Source organism: Myotis nattereri, assembly GCF_964212035.1.
Source record: "Myotis nattereri genome assembly, chromosome: 18".
Lineage (NCBI taxonomy): Eukaryota > Metazoa > Chordata > Mammalia > Chiroptera > Vespertilionidae > Myotis > Myotis nattereri.
Window position 1 is genome coordinate 20494069 of NC_138093.1, and position 12326 is coordinate 20506394.

General features: G+C 45.5%; 1 protein-coding gene across 1 annotated transcript in view; it reads right to left on the reverse strand.

Moving 5' to 3' along the window:
* The window catches only part of ASTN1 (astrotactin 1), a 281866-nt gene that overhangs the window by 19010 nt on the left and 250530 nt on the right, over window positions 1-12326 (reverse strand). The gene's annotated exons all lie outside the window — the stretch shown is intronic.

Below are 12326 nucleotides of genomic sequence, written 5' to 3' on the forward strand. Positions count from 1 at the left end.
GTGTGCAGGTCTATGACTGCCATCGATAATGCAAGCAGGAACAGCAGTGACAGTTCTGCATCCAGAGAATGAAGGCCTGAACAGTACTCCCTCTAGCATTGCTAATGAATAAAGGCCAGAATGATTTTAAAGCACATGATGGTGGCTAAGTGCATGCGAATAATCATCATCATAGTTTTAACCATAACCTTCAGTAACCTTTACTGAGCCTGTATATACCAGGAATGTGATATCTGATCATAACCAGCTTTACATCAGCTCTATGCATAGAATTCTATCATTACACCCATTTTATAAATAACTCAGGCCAACAGCCTTAAGCTCACAGCTACTGTATTGTGAGATCTGAAATTTGAATCCAATTTTGTCACAGGACATCTCAGCTTCATTATTAATGTAATGAAGATGTGGAAGGAAGTTTGACTTTTTCAAAAAGATTTTCACTCCAAAGCCTGAGAAATGGGTCTATACCACACTGATCGATAAGTAAAAGGGAGTTGGGGGGCTCTTGGTTTATTTTTGGTGACATTGGAAATGCCTACCAAAAAACAATACTTTGTCCCCTGTGGAATAAAGCACTGCTTGGTATTTCTTTTCTAAGGCTTCATGATTTTCTACTGATTAATTCTATGGGAGGTGGAAGTAGAGTCTGCTGGCAAAAAGCCCTAGTTCCTTAAGAGTTCCCTGACCCTTTGTAGCCCCAAACATGAAACAGTTGCAGGGAGGTCACTGGGCTTTTGGAAACAATGGGCGGATAGACCATCCATTCTGTCCTCACACAACGAGAATGTAATGTTTGATGGGCCAGATCTTTGGGGGATCTGGTTGGAAGGCTTTGCAAAGTGGTTCCAGAAGGTGACTGCAAGATACGACTCATCGACTTCACAGCAGACTTCTCTCTTGTGGGGTCCAGGCAGTGCTCTCTCCCCCTCTTGTTTGCTGTGTAATACGAGGCACTGCAGCACTGCTGTTTGCAGATGAGCATCTCCATTATGCAGATGAGGCATTTCTACCCCCGCAGCTCCATGGACGTGGGCTCCTCGTGCATGCGAAGGCAAAGGGCTCACTTAGTGACTATCAATGTAGGATATAATTTATTTCACATCTGCATCTGGCTTAATAAGGGATCTAGAGTTGAGCTCAAGCCCTTCCTGAATTTTCTAGAGAACTACATTCCTGCACACACCACACCCAAGATGATGTTATTAAGTAGGAGACCCAGGAGCCCACACCCGCTAGCTCCAAAGTCACTCCAAGCAACATGTAAATCTTGATTGACATTCAGGCTTTTGCAACTCATGGCTGGGAGTGTTTATAAAGTCCTCACCCAGCTCCTGGCAAGAGTAAGTGGGGGTGGGATAAGTTTTTGAATTCTTGATGTTATTTCTAGAAAAATAGGCCTTCATTCATTTGGGGAGTGAAATTTTAAAAACGAACAGTAAAGATACAGTGCTTCTTTTCAAGATAAGAGTTTTAAAGTTTTGCCTTGCCAGTCTTACCAGAGAGTTGGAGTGTCTCCTGGTTGGCCCTCAGGCCCCTTAGAATCAGATGCACTGCAATTCAAGATCAGCCCACAGCCCTCCTGGTTCAGAAGGTCTTCAACACAGAAGCTGGGAAAAGGTTTCTACAAAGTGACCACTAGGTGGTGATAGCAAGTCTAAAATGACTTCTGTGAGAGGAAACAAATGGTGATTCATTCTGTGACCACTTAGGCATCACAGAAAATAAACTTACGGAAAAGTAACACATGGCTACTTAAAAAAAAATTGTAGTGGCAAAATTTTTCTCTAACAATTAATACAACATTAATGAGTAAAACAATTCCATCCAACTTATCCTAAGGAGAAAAATAACAGAGACACAAGATAATCAAGGGAAAACAAAACGACAGGAGAAAATAAAAATCCCCCTCAATATTATTCACACGGAATATAATTTGCTTTAGGGGAAGAATAAGATGCCATGAAATACCTTTTCTCTCACCTCTAATCCCCAAATACCCAGAAATGCCCCTCACCTCCTACATCCATATTCTTGTATAGAACCTGGGTCACTATTCAGGATGTTCAGGTCTGACACTAGAGGGCACGGTGACCGCAAGTGCAGCCACTAGAGGGCACTGCGACCTCACACAATCTGGAGCTGAGTGACAGCCTCCAGCCCTCCAGCAATCTATCATTAAGGCTTTAATTGCTGTGAACATTTGAGGGGCTGCTCCCTTTGCTGCTGTCTTCTGGCTTTCCAAATTAAAATTGAGATGCTAATCTGAAACCTATATAATTTTATTAAGCAATGTTATCCCAATAAATTCAATGAAATTTTTAAAAATCAAGATACAGCATTCCCTCTCCCCACCCACCTCCTTCAGTCCTGGACAGGTGCAAGGCTAGGGAGAAGAGAGGCAAGGGAAGGAGGGTGCAAAAGAATATGGTGGGAAGCCACCCAACTCTTGTTGTAATTCAGAATCAAGTTTGCCTTCTGAAAATACATCAGTCCAGAAGAGCGGGCCCCGCCCAAGACCAAGACTAATCACCCGGCCAGTCCCCCCATCAGGCAGGATGGCGCTGCCTAGAGAGGAGCTGGATTTACACAGAAGTGATGAGCAGTGAACTCCCGAAAGACTCCGGCAAAGAATAGAGATGTGGGTGTGAGAGATTTTTCAAGGAGGAAATGCATTTTCCATGCGCGGTTAAAGATACAATTGGGAAATACTCCTTAAAATGATGGAGTCCGGTGGAAAGCCAGATAAATCTCCCTTTGCCTGAAGAGAGCACTTACAGCCATCACATCTGTGGCAAGTGAAGCTCGTTCAAATCCTAAAAGCTTCAGCAGAGTCTCATCTTTGACACTTGCTTTACCTCCGCTCATGCTGGCATGGGTGTGAGAGGGGTCTGTGTATGGACAGTGGTAGGGAGGTGACTCCACCCCATTTCTTTATGGTTCTACTGTCCACTCCAATTACAGCCCTTGGGTGCTTCTGCCCCCATTCCACCTTCTCGATCCTGGGTAGAACTGCTCTAGTAATTTGATACTACAGTGTTTCTTAATAAAATGAATATTCTATTTCAACAAGTGCAGTCTCTGGACATAAGAAATAAGTTATAATTAAGGTCTTAAAAGATTACCATTAGCCTAGGTGCCTTCTGATGGAGGATACGGGGTGTGGTTGTGGCTTCCTTTCACCTGTTTGCAGAACCCACCCCACTGCTCACAGGGGAGGCGCTGGGGTCCAGCCAGGGGACTCAGGTTTCTCACGAGCGGAAGAAGAGCCAACCTGAAATGTAGTTCACAGCCCCCAAACTGCAAAGCATTCTGAAAATATAGTTCGCTATAAATAAATGCCATTTGCTTGAGGCTAAATCTGTACCCTCTGGCACACAGTGGATGAATTTCCCCCACGGATTATCATTGGATGAGAATACTGGCCTTCCCGATGTTCAAAATCTCACCGTGGCGGTGCCCAGGGCCTTGGGCAGGTACATATTGACCCACCTGGACTCAGGATGATAAAAGTAACTGAGCCATCCTCATGCTGGCCTGCTGTGCTGGTGGGAACTGACAGGCCACCAAGGTGAATGAGTGGTTATGAAGTAAACTGGTACAATTCCTGTAGGTTTCTGGGGCTGCTGTAAGAATCTCTCTCCCAAGTTGGTGCCCAAGGCAATGTGATGCTAATGACATCACAGCCAGAGCTACAGAGGCAGTTCATTAGGCAGCAAGGAATCAGATGCAGGCTAGTCAGAGCGCAGCTTCCGGAGATGGCGTGGATCCTCAGGAGAGAAAGTCTGACACAGAGCAAACAGCACACGGCCACAGCACACTGAGCCCTGAGCCCACCAACACCCCCACTGCAGGTGCTACCCCCATCCCTACCCCTGATGGTTCACACAGGTGTCCTGAGCCATTTGAAGTCATATTTCTGTCCAGGCGGAATCAGTCTCAGGGGAGATTCAGTGACGCTGGATGACTTAATCTGAACTTCCAGACCTGCTAAGGGACACACACTCTGAGCAAAATAGAGTATAATCCTCCTATATAATAAAAGCCTAATATGCTAAGTATTTGGTCGTCCAGTCGACCATACAACCAATTAAAACACAATATGCTAATGATATGCTAAGGCCGCTCAACCAGTCGCTATGATGTGCACTGACCACCAGGGGGCAGAGACTCCAACCGGTAGGTTAGCTTGCTGCTGCGGTCCAACAGATCAGGACTGAGCAAAATGGGCTGGACATGCCCTGGAGCACTCCACGGTCCCTCCCTGGCTGGCCAACCTCTGGCATCTCTCCCCAGCCCTGATTGTGCACCAGTGGGGTCCCTCAGCCTGGCCTGTGCCCTCTTGCAATCCAGGACCCCTCGGGGGATGTTGGAGAGCCAGTTTGGGTCTGATCCCACAGGCCAGGCTGAGGGGCCCCAGTAGTGCATGAATTCATGCACCCAGCCTCTAGTGCAGCAGTTTCTAACCTGTGGATCGCGACCCCTTTGGGGGCCGAACGACCTTTTCACAGGGGTCGCCTTAGACCATTGGAAAACACATATATAATTACATATTGTTTATGTGATTAATCACTATGCTTTAATTATGTTCAATTTGTAACAATGAAAATGCATCCTGCATATCAGATATTTACATTACGACTCATAACAGTAGCAAAATCACAGTTATGAAGTAGCAACGAAAATAATTTTATGGTTGGGGATCACCACAACATGAGGGACTGTATTAAAGGGTCGTGGCATTAGGAAGGCTGAGAACCACTGCTCTAGTGGGTTAATAATCAGAGGAAAAGGATAGGGCATGAACCAGTCACTTCTCTCCACCTCTATGACTCTCTGTAAGATAATGAGCACCCTGAGGTCAGGGACTGTGTCTTCCTTATCTTTGACACCTTGCCTAGTTCAGATGTGTAGGTCCATATCTATCTATAACCCATCTATATCTACTATCTGCCTATTACCTACTATCTATCTATCGATCGATTGATCTATCTATCCATCCATCCATCCATCTCTCCATATATATACTGAAGGGGAAAGGGGGGAATATATTAAGTCATGGTAAGAGATTCAATTTTTTTTAAAGCACTCAAAACATAATAAAACCAAAGCATTTGTGAACAGTCTCTAGTCTAGCCCCTCACCCAAGCTTCAAACAAGCAGAAGGAACAAAGCATTATTCTGATGATGGCCAACTCCACATCTCCAGCCCCATCTCCTCCACATTTACCAGAACCTTAACATGCTTGTCCAGAAATCCACTTGATGTCTGTCCAGCAGGCACCTCAATCACTGTGCCCCCAACTGCCATCCACATTTCCTCCACACTCGCCCCAGCATCTGTCCTCTTTGCAGGTCCCAGTTCAGCAAAGGTACCGACTTCCTAGGTGCTTGAGGCAGAAATCATGGCTGCACTACTGGTTCTGTCCTGCTCTCCCAGTCAATCACCCAGGCTCCTTAAGCACATCCTTTACGCCCAGCCATTCAACTCTCTGCTGCCCCACTGCTGCCCCAGAGCAATGCAGTCTAAAGTGTGAGGTCTCAGGCTGCCTGGATTGACTTCTGACCTTCCCACTTGCTGTGTAATTCAAGGTGAGTTTCTTAACCTTTCTGGGCCTGGGCTCTCTCATACATAAAATAGAGATAACTGATCTGATTTAGTAAGGCTGCGGTAAAGATGGTTTCTTCCATAGAGAGAGTTTAGCAGCGCCCCAGACATAGTGAGTATGCTCCAAATTTAATTATTCTCGCAATGCCTGTCTACTTATGTGCCCTGTCCCCAGCCACCCTGTCACATGGCGGCTCCTCGAGGGGAGAAATTACATCTCCTTCTTCACTGTAATATCCCACATTGTTGAATGCCCAATGCATTCAACAATTCATTATACAAATATTTACTGAATGCCTACAAGTGTTTGTTGAATTAATAAATCACTTAGCATGACCTGTGTACAAAATGACAACTGTCTGTGTTCTGCAGGTACTCTCTGGACAGGCGGGGTTTAAATTCCTTTCTTGTCTGATTGGCCTGGGTGCTTTTGAGATGGTCTAGTTTTCTTCTAAGAAGAGGGGCATCAATCCAGAGTGGGTTCTGCTGCTTTCAGGTACAAGTGGGCATGGGTCAGAGATCATCTAGTTGCAAAGATTGAGGGAAATACTGACAAAAGTACATTGTGCAAATTTTGTGAAACCTACACTTGCATTTTAAAATTCATTTAATGTGCATTGGGTAATTCACTACCTTGGGACTGAAGGACTGAAGCTTGATAAAAGGAGAGGCCAACTATGGTGCTGACGAGTAGGCAGTGGTTCTTTTGCGACTAGAAAATGTGAGAAGGTTATAGCCACTAATGTCACAAAGTGACAAAGGGCATGGCTGGTGTTTGGGCCTGTAAGGCTCTGGGTACCAAAGGTGGCTGAGATAGGAGATGCATCACTGTGTGGGTGAGCTGGGGTGACAGCAGTCATACTGGGATTCAGAATCACATGTTCTCTGTCACCAGCAAAAAAAGGCAGTGGTTGTGATAGCAAATGAGAGAAAGGCATTTGGAACCAGGATGGCCACAAGGATGAAACATGAACACCTGCGTCTTCTGCAGGTTTCTGCTTCGCCCAGTCTCAGCCTGCACACGGGGCCCTATCCACACTTCCAGCCACACACTCAGCACTCCCATAGCTCAGAGGAAGCACATCTTTCTTTGGGGATTAAATACTAGAAAACCACTGGCTCACAACTGTTCAACATGTCCAGAAAAAGCCCCAACTCCAAAGAATTTATATTCTTGTCCTTTCCTAAAACTGAATTAAACAATTTTTTAAATCCTTTATCAGAATGTAGCCTTTATTTTCTTTTCTAAAATTAAAGTTACTGTGCACTTCAGATCTAGTGCTTTGGTATTTCTTCGGGAAGTTTCTGGAAATAGCAGATGGTCTTTGTTAAAAGCATGAGCAGCATCTCTGGGTGTGGGGCAGTCCAGTGTGGTAATTAGCGGTCATCAATACCCACTAGGCACCTCAGCAAAGCGCCATTAACTGGGAGGCTCAAAAAAAGGTGTCTTTTGGAAAATTGAATTTTTCTTTAATTGATACTTAGCTAGAAAATGCTTACGCTTCCTCCAATCCTTGTTGACATTTTTCTTCCCTAAAAATGCAGTTTTCCGATTTTCTGCCTGTCCCATGAAGCACTGCCTACGAAACAGGCTTAAACCTTTCCCCAAGGTGCCTCCAAGGTGATAATTTTATTCATCAATTATGACTATGCAGATTTGGAAGCTGTGGGAGATAGAAATAAAATGGTACCTACAGCCCAAATGGCTTTTTAAGAATTGATCAATAGTATAAGGTTCCATTTTGTTAAGATTGCCTCCTCTTAATGGCCGTGTTATCAAACAAATGATTGCCTGGTTGAGCTTCCTGGCTAATTAGGTTTATGTGAAATTGAGGTTTTGGTGCAAGCACAGTGCTTTCTCTTTGCCCAGCACTGGTAGTCTGCTTTAGCCTGGGAACAGTTAATTTAATGACAAATGTATGAAACTCGCCAAAGCCTCTATCAGTCATAGTGAAATCCGTTTGGGATAAGAGGTTGAGTCAAACAGCCAGATGGCAGCACCTCCAAGGAATTAATAACACAAAGATAGCCTTTGTCGAGCTGTGACCCCCTGTCCAATCTTGACCTTGGTGTGAGGAGGAAATGGTGAGGACAGCTGAGAGATACAACCACTGCTTGGAGACCCAGCTCTACACAGCCCATGTGTCTCAAGACGCCCAGCAACAAAATCCAAGTAACTGAAGCACTGACTTAAAAAATGAGCCCTTCTAGATAGACCAGCATTTTCAAACTCTTTCATTTCATGGCACACATAAACTAATTACTAAAATTCTGCAGCACAACAAATATATATATATATATATTTCTGCTCAAAATAGGTATAATTTTGATTCATTCACATGGGCTATTGTTGTGTTGGCTGCTGTGTTGTTGTTTTTTTTATTTGACAATCTAAGGGAAAGGAGGTTAGGGCTCCTACACAGTCAGGTATTGCGTGTTTTAAAAATTTGCAGCACACTGGTTGAAAATCTGAGCTAGACTGTGAGTCCCTGGGGCAAGAGCTGCCTTATTCTTGGTGGACTGCCATGGCTCTCACCCAATGCCCTTTAGTTGGTAAGAATTCAACAAATATTTAGGGATGGAAAGAAGCAAAGGGACTTTAGCTCTTCCTAGTCTTTGCCTGCAACTCATCAAGTGACAACCCAAAGCCTCATTAGGGTTCGCCACAAAGGCCAGGCCAGGCTCAGCGGAAGGATCAGGAGGTGATTACTAAGTGCCAGGGGTGTGGTAGACTGGGCTGATTTCATTGTCCTCCCAAGCCCCCAAAATATCTGTCTTTCCTGCCTCCCTCCCTCCGAATATTTATTGAGTGCCCTCCACTCCTGCCTTTGCCAGAAGTGATTCCATGGGTCCTTCGCGCCTGTGTCCAGCAGAGCATTGACCTCACTTGTGTCAGACTGAGTCTGCCTTTATATCTTGTCTGTCTGTTTCCAGGGTGGGGTCTTACTCATCATGTGTCCCTGGAGCCCAGCACCTGATACTCTGCAGACACTTCCTCAGTCTTGGCTGAACAGCAATAAATTGGTTCACGTATTATCTAACACCCACCCTCTGTAATGTTTACATGGTGGCTATTTTTCACTTGCCTCTTACGGTCCCATTTCTTTGTTCACCAAATGCCTTTCATGGGACTCTGAGTGGATCACCAAGGTTTCTGTCCTCATTAAGCCTCTTCCTCTTAGTTTCCTGGGGCTGCTCTAACACACTGCCAACTGAGGTGGCGTAAAACAACAGTAATGTATTGCTCCAGTGTGCAGGCTGAGAGCCTGAAACCCAGGGGCTGGCAGGGCCATGCTCCCCCAAAGACCTGAGGGAAGACCCTGCCCTACCTCTTCCAGCTTCTGGTGGTGCCTTCACTCCTACCGTCCTCTGGGGTTCCCTGGCTTGTAGCTACATCACCCCAATCTAGGCCTCTGTGTATGTGTCCAAACCCCCCTCTTTTTGCTCTTATCAAGACACCAGTCATTGGGTTTAGGGCTCACTGTCAGTATGACCTCATCTCAAAGTAATTCATCTGCAAAGACCCTGTTTCCAAATAAGCAGGGCTTGCATTCTGAGGCTCCAGGTGGTATGAATTTTAAGGAAACATTATTCAACCCACTGCAGTGTCCACAGCCTTCAACATGGTGACATTGACTGTGAGCCCTCCTCTGACCACAGCCGGTGACGATGTACTGGCTGGCCATTTGGGACTACTGTCCATCCCCTGGACTTCCAGCCAAGGTGCAGGTGTGACTGGAAGAAGTTTCCGCTCCATCAGCATCCCAAGGCCCAGCAGCGGCTGTGTGTGGCCTCTTGTCAACATCAAAATAAACCTGACAAAGAGAATCAGAGTCACAGCCTTTGGATGTGCAGAGACGCACTGGGTTATCCCTGCTGATTGGCCATAGATGGAGCCGCATGGAGAGAGAGAGTGGAGAGGACCAGGCTGAGAGGTGGAAATGGGGAGCACCTGCGGGCTGCTACTGCCAAATCTCCATTAGCAGAGAGTCCACATGAATGGCCGTGCACTTGCCTGGAGAGTAAGGCTTATTCTTCTCTGCTCTGGGTTTTCCTATCTCAGAGGCTGAGCTGAGAAGCCAGTGTGCACCCCCACATCTCTCAGGGGCAGGTGCCTCCCCGACTTCTTCATCTACCCCAAGAGGGAGCCAGGAAAACTCAGGAAGATAACCCAGAAAAAATATAGAAACAGAGAGGGTGCAGAGGAAAGGGAACTCCCAGCACCAGCTTCAGCCTCTGCTAGTGTTGAGGGCTCCACTGGGGGCCTCCCTGAGCTCCTGCTTTATCCACACTCAGATTAATGAGGCTTCCTTCTATGTAGCACGTGGCATTACTTACCCGCTAGGGGGCGCCAATGAGTCCTTTAGCTTTGCCCAAACCACCATACAGCAACATTCTCCTCTACCTGGTTCCATCTCACCCTTACACACTGACTCCACCTCCTCACCTGTATGCTCCAGCTCCTGCCTAGTCATCTCTTTCTCTTTCTGGCTTCAAACCTGGAGAAGAGGAGCATCGTCTAGGGCAGTGGTCAGCAAACTCATTAGTCAACAGAGCCAAATATTAACAGTACAACGATTGAAATTTCTTTTGAGAGCCAAATTTTTTAAACTTAAACTATATAGGTAGGTACATTGTTATTAACTTAATTAGGGTACTCCTAAAGCTTAGGAAGAGCCACACTCAAGGGGCCAAAAAACCACATGTGGCTACGAGCCGCAGTTTGCCGACCGCTGGTCTAGGGAAATCCCTGGTCAATTCTGAAATGGCAAAACCTCAGCTGCACACCCGTGTACACAGAAGGTGTGGGCGTGAGTAGGTGTGGGGGGATGCTCACCTGAATGAGATGCAGGGAGTCACTTGGGGCTTATGTGGCTCCCCAGCCAGAGAGGTTCAATGCCTTGCTGAGCTGCTGCAGTCTGTCTTATAAATATTTTAACTATCAAACAATCTAGAAATTTTTAATAAAAATATTATTCAGTAATAATACCATTCCAGCCAGCAAGGGAATGTTGTAATGTCTCCATTTCCTCTTGATACTCATCTAGCTTCTGTTTTTCAAATGAATTCAGATGTTAAATCCTTTTGCTGCCCTGACCAATTTATTCTGCAAATTAACTACGTATAACAGAACTTAAAGTCTGTTACCACTTAGCTTTGCCTCACTGAGATTTATGCTGCCTTCCTGCCCATTGGAGCCACCAGCTCAAATAGACTGTGGCTCCTGGTGGCAATTTTGGATTCTGCACAAGTTCCCCATCTCTTGGTCCTCATCTCTTGAGTTTAAAATGCACTGAGTGGGCCGGGTTCTTTCACCCCTCAGTGACCTGTGCATGCCCTCTGTTCTCAGACGCTGGTCTCTGCAGCTGCCTATCCAACCTTGATAATACTCTCCTTGTGAGAGCTGCACCCACACTGGTGTGTGAGAGGCTCAATGGCTCGGCCTGGTTGCAAAATCGTTTGTAAATGGCAAAAACAGCAGGATGCTTGGGAAAACAAAGGTTCTAAGATGAAGAGCCTGGCAATGAGGGGAGCATGCTGCCAGGCCAACAGTTATAGCTCCCATTGTATTAAGAGAGTGGTGAGCAAGGTGATGGAGAGAAACAGCTGCCTCAAGCTACACACCATGAGTTGGTTCAGTTCTGGGTGACCCAAGTAGATAGAGATCTGACAAAAGGGCGGGCTGTCAGGATTGCAGGGCACCTGGAGACAGAATCATAGGAACAGTGTCACAGAAACTGGGGCAGTTTGGGATGGAGACCAGGAGATTCGGAAGCAGACTTAGCAGCTCTCTGTAAATATTTGAGGGTTGTCATGCAGAGGTGGAACCACATGAATTTTGTGTATCTCAGAGAGTGGAGTTAAGATCCAAGGGGGGAAACGATAAAGGGATGAGTTTACAGAACCACAAATTTTCACTGAGCGCCTATTATGTCAGGTACAGTACTCAGTACTCATATACACAGATAAATAAGAAAAAAAGCTCATTTTCTACTGTGCATGGTTGGGGACGTGGATAGAAAAGTAGACAATAGGATAGGGGTGATATTAGAGGCATGGGAGAGAAGCTTTGGCATAATCAGGAGAAAGTTTTGAAATCTAATCTGGAGGACGCGAGGAGGCTAAAACAAGACTTGTGATTCCTCTGGAGACAATTCTGGTAATAATTTACAACTGAAACCAAGTAGGTGGGCAGCCTTGGAGATGGCGAGCTCTGGCCTAGCAGAAGTATTCATGTGGATACCAGACAACCACTTGCCAACGATGTCCGAGCAGGCGGAGCCATTCAGAAGCATAGGTTCAAGTCCCTTTTAACAGCCAAATGTTAAACTTCTATTATTCTGTGATCCGAACTTCTCAGTATTTCCCTAAGTCAGTGGGGAGGAGCCGGGAATCTGCATCAGGCACAACAAGTAATTCTGACTTAGGCAGTCTTCTGATCTCCATCCTAAGCAAGAATAATTTACTTTATAAATACTGTCAAAATACTTTTTAAACATTCTAAAAGTAACCCCAATAAGTAAAAGAGATAAAAGTGAGCAGCAGACTCCTTAGGCATCATTACTGTTTGGCAAAACTAAACAACTCTATTATTTATGGATGATACTTCAATGAATGGTAAGGGGGAAATGGGTAGAAAAGATGCTGTGATCATGCTGAGCTTTAACCACTTCAAGGAAAAAGTTTACACAAGTGGAACAAGAGGAAGTTTTGATCC